This window comes from Acartia tonsa, chromosome 5, assembly GCF_053477335.1.
Source record: "Acartia tonsa isolate MP-2025a chromosome 5, ASM5347733v1, whole genome shotgun sequence".
Classification (NCBI taxonomy): domain Eukaryota; kingdom Metazoa; phylum Arthropoda; class Copepoda; order Calanoida; family Acartiidae; genus Acartia; species Acartia tonsa.
In genome coordinates this window covers 9,190,316-9,205,177 of record NC_137264.1, presented here as the reverse complement: position 1 = coordinate 9,205,177, position 14,862 = coordinate 9,190,316, and positions in this window count along the sequence as shown.

Below are 14,862 nucleotides of genomic sequence, written 5' to 3'. Positions count from 1 at the left end.
TTTTATTAATCATTTTCAAAATAGCTATTGATTTTCTCATTTTTACAGCTGTTATTCAATATATAAATTTTTGTGAAAATTCAAGGTAAAAATAAGCAACCCTGGTTATTCTGTATGTCGGTCATGATGAAATTTACCTTTACCTAATTGGAGCGGGATTCTCCTTCGATTTCAACTGATCATCTAGAGAACCCAAGGGCATCATCCGCTTATAATGGGATACAATAATGTAACGTTCACTCGTGGATATTAGTTTAAGTAATATCTAACAGACAACCAACCATTTCATTGAACGACCTTTGTCTGAGAAGTCCTAACTGTGCATAAAAATGAGTTGCGCCTGTTTATGGACCAGAATTCCCCTTAATCTAACTATTTATGTCGAGTACCTGACATAGTAGTAGTGGGAACCATTTTTATCGTCTTTAGTTATAACGCGGTGTGGAGCTGAGATTCTTACCTATCACCTCCCCGACGACTACCGGATTTTCTATGTGTTGAGCCAAGGTCGGGGGTAGTCGGCTGCAAAAGTAAAATACTAAAACATAAACATATAATTATAAAGCCTATACCTAAGAGGTTACATTATATTTTCCCCCCTATTTTTATTCTTAAATTATGACCACTTAACATGTGCTCTTTAGTTCACCTTATCCGTGTTTAAATTTTATTCATGAGTTTTAGTGCTTCGCCACGTATGGATATTCTTATTCTTGTTAACCTAAGAAGTCATTTGTCCTAACAAAAGCTTCCTATTTAAAAAATCGTGGTCGTGGCGTGTTCAGTGTCTATCAAAGAGTTGTTAGCCTAGAGGGAATAGAAAAAATGGAAAGATTTTTTTCAATTTCAACCTAAGAGGGGTGTTTAACCCTGAAGACCCCCCCTACAGCACGCCTATGATCAAGGGAGCTTCTTGTCTAAAATGAAACCGCAAGGACTTTTATCTTTATTCAGACGAAATTAATTTAGAATTTAGAATTAATTTGTAGCACCTTGACCAAAACAAAACGTTTAACATACAATTTCTTCGGCATTGTCAGGGAGAAAGGGAATATTGAACTGTAATCTACACTGGTACCTACATTGTTTTTTTAAACACTATATCTCATTCTCTTTGACTTGATAACATTGGGGACTTTTCAAATCTTTTTTGGGTTGTACTACAATAAATATTCTTTTCGGGCAAACCTTTTGCTAGTTCTCTGGTAAATTGATACCAATGAAAACTATCAGAAAATAATAGGGTTGGGCCGGATATTCGGTGTGGCCGGATATCCGGCCATTTTCAATATCCGGCCGGATACCGGATATTGAAACTATCCGGCCGGATATCCGGCTCTATAATTGTTTATACTTTACACCAAAAATCTCTGCTTTTTAAAATCTTAAATGGCTATAATTTTCTTATTATTGAAGCTAGAAGAACATTTTTTCTGAATAAGTTTAACTTTATGTAAATTTATATAAGATTTCTGAAGAAATTTTTTTTACTACTTTAATATCTGGTAATTTGGCCGGTTATCCGGCCGGATATCCGGTAATTAGGCCGGATAACCGGATATTTGCCGGATATCCGGCGTTGGCCGGATATCCGGCCGGTTACCGGATATCCAGCGTTTGAAATTAGCCGGATATCCGGTATCCGGCCAAAAAAGTATCCGGCCCAACCCTAGAAAATAAGCTTGTTGCCCTGTAAGTGCTAGGGGTGCAGTCAAGATTTTATTTTACAAATGTTTAAAAAGGTTTTAGAATGAATGAATGAGAGAGAAAATATGAAAGAAAAAAACAATAAAAGAGAAATACAGAAAGATAATCTTAAACTTAAATAGATTAAAGTTTGACAAAGTTATACCAAATATAATATATATCTATATCATAGATATATAGACTCTTGATTATATAGAACTAGAACAATATTACCCATAACAACAACACTTTTATTTTAGATTTTCCATATTACCCTAATTGATAATTAAACTCTTTATAAGGAATGAATTAATTTTTTGGAATATTTTTAAAAGTGTAGCTGCCTTATTACTATGGTCGTTCGGTCCGTCTGTATGACACTTTTAAGTTGCTTTTGTTTATTTTAGTTTTTCTTCTGTCCGCCTCAAGGGTATATTTATTGGTTAACCATAAAAAGACATTAACTGAAAGACTAAGAAGTAAAATATTTTTAGTCTTTAGTATAAACAGTAGACATATTAATCATAACTAGCGACTACGCACTTTGTATGTTTTTTTTAAATAAATAATACGATACCTATCTATGTTGCTTTTACTTGTTACTTGTTATTTGTTATTAAAGTTTTTACAATGCTATATAATTCCACCAGATTAAAACAGTTCTGAACCATGATAAAAATACATGACATAGTCTGTAATGGCCTTTATCTATAATACAAAGTAGAACGATGTCTGTCTGTCTGTCTTTCTGTCTGTCCGTCCGTCTGTATGTCTGTCCGTTCGTCCGTCCGTCCCTTAAGATCTCGGTAACCACTGAACCGATCGAATTCTACTCTTCAGGGAATATACCTACTGGTCCTGTGGTGGTTTTAGGCTTTTTTTCTTCCCCCCTCATTTTTTCTTTTTTATTTTTTTTTGTAGGGGATTTTCTTGGTTCTTTTACGTATTTCGGCCAAATTTTTTTTATTCACCTCTTGGGGCAAAGCCCCTAGAGGCTAGGGGCGAAGCCGCTAGTAGTAAACAAAGCACTGAGTGTGTCTAAACAATGTCTATTCATAGAAGTAAAAATTTCCCAATTATTAAGAAAACAAATTTTTAAATCAAAATTAATTGTCTAGCTTCCATAAAATAGACAACTAAATCGAACATTTCAGTAAATATCAAAATCTTTTTTTTCTAGAGGCATCTTATCTTAGCAGGCTGCCATGGTAGTGGTACCCTCCCCAAAACCAGTTAAAAACCCTACCAGGACCTATTTGAAGCTACACTTTAAAGGGGAATTATATTGGTCCATCAGTTAGCAAGACTTGTAAGTTGGGTATTGTGTATTCATGTATAGTAATGAGATACTACTAAATACTTAATAGTACTTCATTATAAGGTAGGTACTTTTTAAAAGCGAAGCTTTTCTATAATTAGGGTCGGTCCGTCCGTCCGTCCGTACGTCCGTCCGTCCGAGATAGATAGCTTTTATTCGTTAATTTAGGCATGTTAGAATTGTCCTATCGATTTCAAACTTTGCATGATGATTCCTGTAGTAGTTAGGTACGATTTAGAAAGCGTAGCAACTCTATAATCATTACCAGAATGTCCGTACGTCCATTTTAAACATGATGATTTTTTTACTTTTTTAAGAACAAATTTTTATGTTATCTAATCATCCGATTTACCTGATTTTTGGTATATTGATTCCTGGGACATCAAAGTATAATGTTATAAGCGCAGCAACTCTATAATCAAGTCCTAAAAATGTAAGTATGTCCATAAACATTATTCTGTATTAAGCAGTTTTTCAACAATTTTACTTACAACTTTGCTTCGACTCTTGTACATTTATATTCTGATTATTCAGTTCTTACACTATAAGAGTATTAATGTCCGTTTGTCCTACCGTTTCAGTGCTTCGCTTTTATGGATGTTGTCATCCTTGTTTACTTAATTAAATTACCCCCAAAAAAAATTTTACCCCGGGGGTGAATTTTTTTGGGAGGTAATTACCTCCCCTCAACAGATTATGGGGGGTATTTACCCACCCCAACTGTATAAAGGAGGGGTAATTACCCCCCCCCCCCCAAGACATTTTGTCCCCCCCCCCAATAAAAAAGCTTGGACGCCCTTGGCGCTAAGTGTAGATCTACAGTCGCTGGTTTTATTTGAATGTAAGTTATTGCGTGTTCATTTATTTACCTATAGAAACTGAAGTTTAATTCTTTTAACAAAACACAAGATTTTGACAAAGAAATTTCAAAGCTCTATGCAGATCTAGATAAATATAAAAACCTTAAAAAAATTGATGAAATCAAAATTTTGATTAGCCAACAGCAAGAATTTTTTAGAAACTTATCCTTTATAAGAGCAGAAACTGCTTTTTTAAGAGGTTTGATATTAGATGGCAATAATAACTCTTACACCTTCAGTCATTGTCGTAGAAAAACTAAAAATGAGCATAACTTAATTATTGATAATGTACTAACAAATGATCCATTAACCATTGTAAAACATTTAAGTAAAATGCATGCAGACATAGTTGCACCTTCTAATGTTCCTATCTCTTCTTTAGATACATTATTAACAGAATTTGACATTAGCTTAGATGAAATGTACCCAAAAATAACAACACTTTCTTCTCCTCTATGTACAACTAAAGAGTATAGAGATGTGATAAAATCAATGTCAAACAATAGCTGTCCAGGAATCTCCACTGAACCGAAAATTCTTTATGAATTTCTTTTTAATTTCGTCCCTAACTTCTCAACTAGAGCCTTTAACCACATTCATTGTATTGACATTGATAAATCACCTTTCTCAAGTATAAAAGATCGCAACATAGTTTTTATCAACAAAAAAGGATCTGATCCAAAACTGGCAAAAAATCTGAGAGGTATTTGCATGATGGAAACTATGTATAAGATTTCTTCTAAATCATTAAATTGTAAAGTTAAACCTTATTTAGACCAAATAGTACATCCTGATCAACATGGTTTTATACCAGGAAGACATATGCACACAGCAAGCGTTTCAATGACTGCTACTATGAACTACATCAAAAAACACGAAATAAATGCACAATTAGTTTCATTTGACATTCAACGTGCTTTTGACCGTGTTTTACCGGAAGTGCTTCATAGAATACTTAAGCATATCTTTCCTAGTGGAAACTTTGCTGATTCATGGATTAATTTGATTTCTAAGGGTAGATTTAGAGCAATTGCTAACAACTGTGTGTCTGAGTTTATTGATATCATTTTAGGGACGCCTCAAGGTGGTCCTTCAGCTGCAACTTTGTATGATATTGTTCATCATATTTTTTTGTCATGCCTTGACAGTAAATTATTTAAAGCCATTTCTTTGCATGTAAATTCAAAAATTATACCTGCAGCGGCTTTTGCAGATGATTCTTGGAAATTTTATTGCTTCAAAAATAACACAGATGTTGAAAAAGTTTTTACCTTGCTTTCAAAATTAGAAGAAACAACTGGATTAAAAGTAAACTTCACCAAAACTAAGATATTAACTAATGGTATTGAACCTGCTAACCTAGATATAATTGGAAAAGTTCAACCTTATTTTAAACACCTTGGTATAATTATTTCTTTTGATATGGCACAAGGAGCAAAACTAACTTATGATGAACTAATCCAAAAACTAGATAGGAAGGCAAAACAGTATCCACTATTTAGTAACTATAGTATAATAAAACGTAGAAACCTTTGCATGTCACTTTTAAATTCCATGTGTTTTCATATTTTTCGTGTATATTCACCTAATAGTACTCAAACTAAAAAACTATGGAAAGTTATGTCTAAATTCTTGTGGTCATCTAAATCGAATGAAGGTATAAGCTACAGATACAAGGTTGCATCTAAACAAATTGAGCTTAATCTTTGGCAGGGGGGTTTAAAGATCTTAAAACCCGAAAGTCAAAGCATCTCAATTTTTATGCCAAGCCTGCTACATCTCCTAAACCATGCCCGTCTATATCCCTCTTCTTCCCTGGGTATACTACTAAAATTTTACAAAGTTGACATCAATTTTTTACTTAACAATTTTGGTGTAAAGACACTACAAAAAAATCGCAAATTTTTAAAACTCCTCTACCCAGGATCAACCAAAATATACTTTGACAAAACAGTACAATTTTTGAAAAATCTAGAATTAAACAAAAACACAATGCTTAAAACATTAATTGCTTCTTCTTTTTGGGCAAAGAGGTTTACAAAAAATCAGATACAAATTTTAGCAGATAACTCACTTGTAACTTTGTTCGATTTACTTGAACACAGAATAATAGGAGATAGAATTATGCTTTTACCGACTATTCGTTCTGACATTCATACTTTAATACAAGATAGTAGACTAGTTAAAAAACTTCAATCTTATGTAGAAGTAATAAGTAGTAAACAAAATATATTATGCCTAGATACAATTGACCAAAAGAAATTAAGTAAGATAAGATTACCTCTTATAAATGTTAATGATTTTAAGCCTTCCATTTTATCATTGCATTTTAAATGGTTGCAGAGAGAAAAATACGATCAACATGCCCCAAGTATTAAAACAAGGAAAAGAGATGGTCTTTATTTTCCAGATATTGAAAGTTTTGAAAACAGTTTAAAAAAAGTAATGTCATTACCTTTAATTTTGCATTATAAATCTTTCTGAGTAGAACAGCTTAATAGAACCCTTGTAAGCAGAAAAAAGTTAATGCATTTTGGCTTACTTGACAATGCTATTTGTCCAAAATGCAATGCAGAATCAACAACCGAACATGGGATTTTTTATTGCTATTTTGCTAAGTACTTTATTCATGCATTGGCACTATTTCTAGACCAAAAATATAATGATGGGAATCCAGAATTCATTTTTTTAAAAGAAAACTTTTTCCTTTTTAACATCATTTATCCTCAATTCAATGATAAAGATTTTCTTCAAATTTCAACAATCATTTTAGTAGCCAAAGACAGAGCATTGAAATCTAGCAAGGACGAAGCTATAAAAAAATGGACTGTTAATAATTGCTACTCTCAAACTCTTTTTGTTACCCAATTTGCCATAAAAATTTTAGAAAAAACTTCTTCATATATTAACATTGCATCTGAATTTTTGAATTTTCTTTTACAATATAAAGATAATATTACTTACTTTCAAACCTAAAAATGTTTTTTTTTCCAATGAAGTAAAATTTTAACTGTTAATACAAACAAAATATTAAACATATTGTTTCATTAATGCGAAATATTTTACTGTATTTTTATTATAAAAAAATCCAAAAATATTATAGTTTATTTCATGTTCTTTGTAATTATATTGAAATAAATTAATTTATATATATATAGGCTGTACTATCCATGAAGAATAATATCCTTCTATAATAAAACTCTATACTTGAGAGCATAAACAATATCGGTAGATTCATTTAATTTTATCTCTGCTAATTTATTTGTCGCATTCGTTTGACTGAAAAAACAAATACAAATATTTTTTGACATTTAAGAACATAATAAATAGCAGATGAAAAATCAGCATGTTTTAAACGAATGTAAGGACTTTCTGGTAACGATTATAGAGTTAATACGCATTCTAAAAGGTACCTAATTATTGTAGGAATCGTCAACAAAAGTTTGAAATCGATAGGACAAATCCAACATACCTAAATTAATGAAAACAAACGTTCATACCCTAAATTTAGAAAAGCTGCGCGTTTAAAAATAATGTTTAACATATTACATAATATATTTCTATAAGGCTCTGGTCTATGCTTAAAAATGTATACATATTTATTATTAAATATTAAAGGATCTATTTATCCCTAGTAATCTCAAAACGTGTAAGTAAGCAATTAACATTTTTTTTGGCTTACTTAAATGTGCCATTGTGCCATTTTTGTGGTAAATTACTGATAAGACATAAAGAATACTAATTGCTTACTTATATCAGCATTCTACAACAATTTGGTCTTACTTGTGAGATAAAAGAGGGTGGAGTAAATAAATACTCAGTCATTTACAGTAAAAGTGGCTTATATAAGTTGAAGTGAAGAAAAAGAAGGAGGAGTAATAATTAATCCCTTCCTTCCTGTAAGCAGTTTATGAAAAAAAGAGAAGATTTGGCTGATATAAGCCAAATAAGCAACAAATGTGATTGATTGCTTATAAGTAATTTATCCAAAAATTGCATGATTTGGTATATAAGCCAAATAAGCATTTATTGTGATTGATTGCTTGTAAGTAATTTATCAACAAATTGGATGATTTGGTATATAAGCCAAATAAGCATTTATTGTGATTGATTGCTTATAAGTAATCTATCAAAAAATTGTATGATTTGGTATATAAGCCAAATAAGCATTTATTGTGATTGACTGCTTGTAAGTAATTTATGAAAAAATAGCATGATTTGGTATATAAGCCAAATAAGCAATCATTTTCATTGATTGCTTATAAGTAATTTATGAAAAAATTGTATGATTTGGTATATAAGCCAAATAAGCAATCATTTTCATTGATTGCTTATAAGTAATTTATGAAAAAATAGCATGATTTGGTATATAAGCCAAATAAGCAATCATTTTTATTGATTGCTTGTAAGTAATCTATCAAAAAATTGCATGATTTGGTATATAAGCCAAATAAGCATTTATTGTGATTGATTGCTTGTAACTAATTTATCAAAAAATTGGATGATTTGGTATATAAGCCAAATAAGTAATAAATGTGATTGATTGCTTATAAGTATTCTATCAAAAAATTGCATGATTTGGTATATAAGCCAAATAAGCAATAAATGAGATTGATTGCTTATAAGTTATCTATCAAAAAATTCCATGATTTGGTATATAAGCCAAATAAGCATTTATTGTGATTGATTGCTTGTAAGTAATTTATCAAAAAATTAGATGATTTGGTATATAAGCCAAATAAGCATTTATTGTGATTGATTGCTTATAAGTAATTTATGAAAAAATAGCATAATTTGGTATATAAGCCAAATAAGCATTTATTGTTATTGATTACTTATAAGTAATTTATCAAAAAATTAGATGATTTAGTATATAAGCAAAATAAGCATTTATTGTGATTGACTGCTTGTAAGTAATTTATGAAAAAATAGCATGATTTGGTATATAAGCCAAATAAGCATTTGTTGTGATTGATTGCTTATAAGTAATTTATGAAAAAATAGCATAATTTGGTATATAAGCCAAATAAGCATTTGTTGTGATTGATTGCTTATAAGTAGTTTATGAAAAAATAGCATGATATGGTTTGTAAGCGAAATAAGCAATAACTTTCATTAATTACTTATAAGTTATTTATAAAAAAATTGCTTTATTTGGTATATAAGCCAAATAAGCCCATTGTCCCCTTCATTCCTGGTAGCAAAGGTAAAATTAAAACATGGATATTTAAATGTAAGATATATAAATAGATTGATAGATAGTTAAGTAATTAGATAGATAGATAGAGAGAGAGAAAGAGAAAGTGAAAAAGAGTGGGACATTGATTGAGAGGGAGAGAGATCAAGAGAGTGTGTGTGATAGAGAGAGAGAGAGAATTTGAGAAAAAATAAAATAATAAAAGAGAAAGATAGATAGATATTTTGCTCTTCTATAAATAGATAGAAAGAAAGTAAAATTTCCTTATATGGATGTAACTGAATGTCTATTTGTTTGCCTGTACCTCAAGATCTCGCTTACTACTATTTCTCCTTTACAGTGACACTTTTTATGGTTCCTGGGAAAGTTTATAACTATTTCAAAAGAGGGTACAAACACCCAACTAAGAAAATTGCCCCAGAAAAATTAACTCCCACCAATTTTTTTTGTTCATCTTCAGAAATCTTGCTTACCACTGAAGCAATTATTTGGCCATTTTTCCCCTACCCTTTATTTTTTTTGTAAAAATTATAAAAAAATCCATCAATTGAAATTCTTCTGGACTAAAACCAGTTAGAAATAAAATTGTTTTTAGAAAACATGAAATTTAACTAATTTAATTACTTATAGGCAATCAATCATAATAAATGCTCATTTGGCTTCTATACTAAATCATGGAATTTTTGGACAAAATACTTATAAGCAATCAATGAAAATTTTTGCTTATTTGGCTTAAATACCAAATCATGCCATTTTTTCATTAATTACTTATAAGTAATCAATGAAATGTATTGCTTATTTGGCATATATCAGCTAAATTTTTCTTTTTTTCATAAACTGCTTCCAGGAAGGAAGGAATTAACACCTATATTTTATATAAGCATGTACTACTAGAGGATAATTTAGTATTTTGGTAACATAAAATGCTTTGTTTAATTAAAAAATTATTTCTGCTCTTTACCTGGATAACCCTGCATTTTTGCTTGCATCCTGTGCCTGCCTGGATGAAGATATTAAAAAAATTCCAACTCTCAATTATGTGTCATACCTGTGTTTAAAAACTCACTCAGCTACACTCGAAGAAAATGAGAGAAAAAAACAGAAAGGGCTGTCCTGAATGCCCCTCCCCCCTAACCATTAAGGGTTAACAAGCATAATTAACTATAAATCATCCAAGCTTTTTAACTATTTTATATTTTTCCTCATATCTTTGGTGTTTATGGTCCAATTTTCAAAATTGTTGTAGTTAAGAATATCAAAATTAAATTATGAAATTCCTTCCACAATTATAAGTACTTTTAAGAAATCAATTAAAATTATTGCATTTTATATAACAAATCATGCAATTTTTTTTATAAGTTACTTATAAGTAATCAATGAAAATTATTGCTTATTTGGCTTATATACCAAATCATGCAATTTTTTATTAATAACTTATAAGTAATCAATGAAAAATGTTGCTTATTTGGCGTATATACCAAATAAAGCAATTTTTTTTATAAATAACTTATAAGTAATTAATGAAAGTTATTGCTTATTTGGCTTACAAACCATATCATGCTATTTTTTCATAAACTACTTATAAGCAATCAATGAAAATTATTACTTATTTGGCTAAAATACCAAATTATGCTATTTTTTCATACATTACTTATAAGCAATCAATCACAACAAATGCTTATTTGGCTTATATGCCAAATTATGCTATTTTTTCATAAATTACTTATAAGCAATCAATCACAATAAATGCTTATTTGGCTTATATACCAAATCATCTAATTTTTTGATAAATTACTTACAAGCAATCAATCACAATAAATGCTTATTTGGCTTATATACCAAATCATGCAATTTTTTGATAGAATACTTATAAGCAATCAATCACATTTATTACTTATTTGGCTTATATACCAAATCATGCAATTTTTTGATAGAATACTTATAAGCAATCAATCACATTTATTACTTATTTGGCTTATATACCAAATCATCCAATTTTTTGATAAATTAGTTACAAGCAATCAATCACAATAAATGCTTAATTGGCTTATGTACCAAATCATCCAATTTTTTGATAAATTACTTACAAGCAATCAATCACATTTGTTGCTTATTTGGCTTATATCAGCCAAATCTTCTCTTTTTTTTCATAAACTGCTTACAGGAAGGAAGGGATTAATTATTACTCCTCCTTCTTTTTCTTCACTTCAACTTATATAAGCCACTTTTACTGTAAATGACTGAGTATTTATTTACTCCACCCTCTTTTAACTCACAAGTATTGTTGATATATAAAGTAGTAAGTTTTTTATGTCTGTAGAAAATAACCTCAATAACAGCTAATCCTATAAAATTGTCTTTTACGGTGAACTTTCCATTAGGTCCTGAGATGGTTTTAGGCTATTTTATTTTTATTCCTTATAACAAAGTAACAGGATCTTTGTATATATGTATGTCTGTCTGTACCAAAGGATTGATCCAACTGCTGAACCAATATGTTTCTCCTATACATGGAAGCTTCCTATAGGTCCTAAGATGGTTTTAGGCTATTTTATTTTTATTCCTTATAATAAAGTAACAGTACCTTTGTCTGTATGTCTGTCTGTTTTGTACCTAAGGATCTTACTAACTGCTGAACCAATATGGTTCTCCTATACACAGAAGCTTCCTACAGGTCCTTAGATGGTTTTAGGCTATTTTTTTTTTATTCCATATAATAAAGTAAAAGTACCTTTGTCTGTATGTCTGTCTCTCTTTACCTTAGGATCTTGATAACTGCTGAACCAATATGGTTCTCCTATACACTTATAGGTTTAGAGGTTTTTTATGTGGCTTATAAAGACCTTTCTATAGACGCCTTAATAAGATTTCTCACCCAATCCTAGCCAATTTGGCTTTCAAAAGACAGACCCATCAAACATAGAGATATGACTGCTCTGTCTTAAAAAAAAGAACAGACCGTCTTATGTACTTAAAATCTCGTAGATAAACCCCATGTTTAGAATTTTTGATGGGGCACGTCAATATCTTTCTATAGACACCTTAATCAGGTTTCTAACACAATCTTAGCCATTTTGATATTAAAAAGAAAGATCTATCACACATCAAGAACTGTAGAGACCTGTCATGTCTAAAAGTTTGATGAAAATTGAAAAACTGCTTGATACAGGATAATATTTATGGACATACTTACATTTTTAGAACTTGATTATAGAGTTGCTTTGCTTATAATATTGCACTTTGTTGTCCCAGGAATCAGTATACAAAAATTCAGACCAATCGGATAATTAGGACACATACAAATTTGTTGTTAAAATGTAAAAAATCAACATGTTTAAAATGGACGTACGGACATTCTGGTAATGATTATAGAGTTGCTACGCTTTCTAACTTGTACCTAACTTCTACAGGAATCACCATACAAAGTTTGAAATCGATAGGACAATTTTAACATGCCTAAATTATTGAAAAAAGCTATCCGTTACGGACAGACGGACCGACCCTAATTATAGAAAAGCTTCACTTTTAAAACAGTATATGAATTTAAAAATTAGAATTATTTATAGCATCGTATTATTGTTAGCTTTCTGCAGAAATTAGATTTAAAAATTTAAAAGTTTAAAACCAGTTTTGTTAGCTCTGAATGGTCGAAGGATCTGGCAAAGAAAACTGATTTTAATTTTATGGTTTTTATTTTAATGCTTGTGGAAAATTGTCTAGAATTTTTTAGTATGGATTAGAACCGGTTCTAATTCAGCGGATTTAAATTGGTTTCGAAGCCATACTGGAAAAAATATTTTTGGTACTAGAGCATACTGAAAAAACACTATATCCTGTTTTCTATGAATACAAAAATGTACATAAGATTAAAACCAGTTTTGTTTACCCGTGCCTTTGGAATCTCGGGCTAACAAAACTGGTTTAAAATCACACAAAAAAATGTAAAAAATTTTTTAAAATCAACATATTTCAATTGGACATACAAACTTTCTGTTCATAGAGTTGCTACGCTTCTTCAATAATACACAGGAATCACCACCTACAGTTTGAAATTGATAGGACAATTCTAAATCGACATAGTGTATGAACAGACGGACGCACAGACCCTTATCATAAACAAATAAGATTATTGAAATTACATCATTAAGCCGGGATTTGACATTATTATTGCATTGTATTATAGACAACTTTCAGTGTAAAGTAAAATCCTTATACTAAAGTAACAGAATGTTTGTTTGTCTGTGTGTCTGTCTGTGTGTATGTATCTTGCTAACCGCTGAACTGATCGGGTTCTCCTTATCAGGGTAGATTCTCATGGTTTCTGGAAAGGTTTATAACTATTTTGGGGGAGGGTACAACCACCCTCCCAAGAGAAATGACAAAAAATCGAAGTTTTAAAAAATATATGGGAGACTTCAACGTAATAAAAAGAGAATTATCGTAAAATAAAGTTTTTAAACTGTTTTTAACCTATTTTTAAAACGAATATAAAAAATATACTATGACACCAGTAGAATCAGACTGCAGAGCCTAAATTTGAATTAAATCCCCAATAAACTTTTTTGGGGGGATTTAAATATTAATTTTTACTGTTGCCGTGATCATTTTGACCGAAGCAAAAGGTTTTTTTTTTATTTGTTTTGCTTCATAAATATTGTATTCTGGTATAGAGTAAAATTAGGCCTTATGATTTTACTATAAAAATTCACTAAAAAGTTAATTCTTTATAATATATCAACGAATTAACATTAACATGTTTGTGTTCTCTCACTTATTTTAAAAACATAAAAATTGGCTGTAAAGGGTTAAATGACAACAAATGTTTATGCAATGCAACAAATTTATTTTTGTCACATATACAAATGCGATATAAAATAAGATTATTCAAACTTATTTTTTAAAATAATTTTAAAAAGAATGTATCTTTTATGTGTATGGTTTTCATTCTTTTCATTTTAATTAAATAAAAATTATTTAACTACATTGGAAATAAGTCACTTTGTATATATACCAGTATAAAACTTTGGGTACCAGTATACAACTTTGGGTACCAGTATAAAACATTGGGTACCAGTATAAAACTTTGGGTACAGTATAAAACTTTGATTACCTCTATAAAACTTTGGATAAAACTTTGGGTACAGTATAAACCCCCCCCCCCCCCCCCCAACAGATTTTACCCTGGGGGTAAATTTTTTAGGGGGTGTAATTACCCCCCAAACAGATTTTGGGAGGGGGTAAAGATACTGTCTCCCAACAGATTCCAGGAGGTTTAATTGCAAATTTTACCCCATAGGTAAAAATTTTGGGTGGTAAAAAAATTTCCAGCACGCTTCGTGCGCAATTTGATTTCCCCCCCAAAATAAAAAAGCTTGAATGCCCTTGGGATTAATAACTACTCCTCCTCATTTTACTTCACTTCAACTGATATAAGCAACTTTTACTATAAATGTCTGAGGATAAATTTACTCCACCCACTTTTAACTCACAAGTAAGACCAAATTGTTGTAGATTGCTGACATAAGTAAGCATTTTATATTTATGTGGCTGACCAGTAATTTACCACAAAGATGGCACAATTAAATAAGCATTTTATTATTTTTGCCTTCTTACGCAGGAAGACATTACTAGGGATATCTATGATAAATAATTGAGCTCTTGTAATCGTTACTTATATCTTGCCACTAACGCCGTAATTGTGCGTCTTACGTGGATTCTACATATGACATCTTTTGTAGGGCGCTTGGAGTTCTAGAAAAAAGTATTTTTAGGGCAAGTCCGTAAAATAATTCCCAAGACTA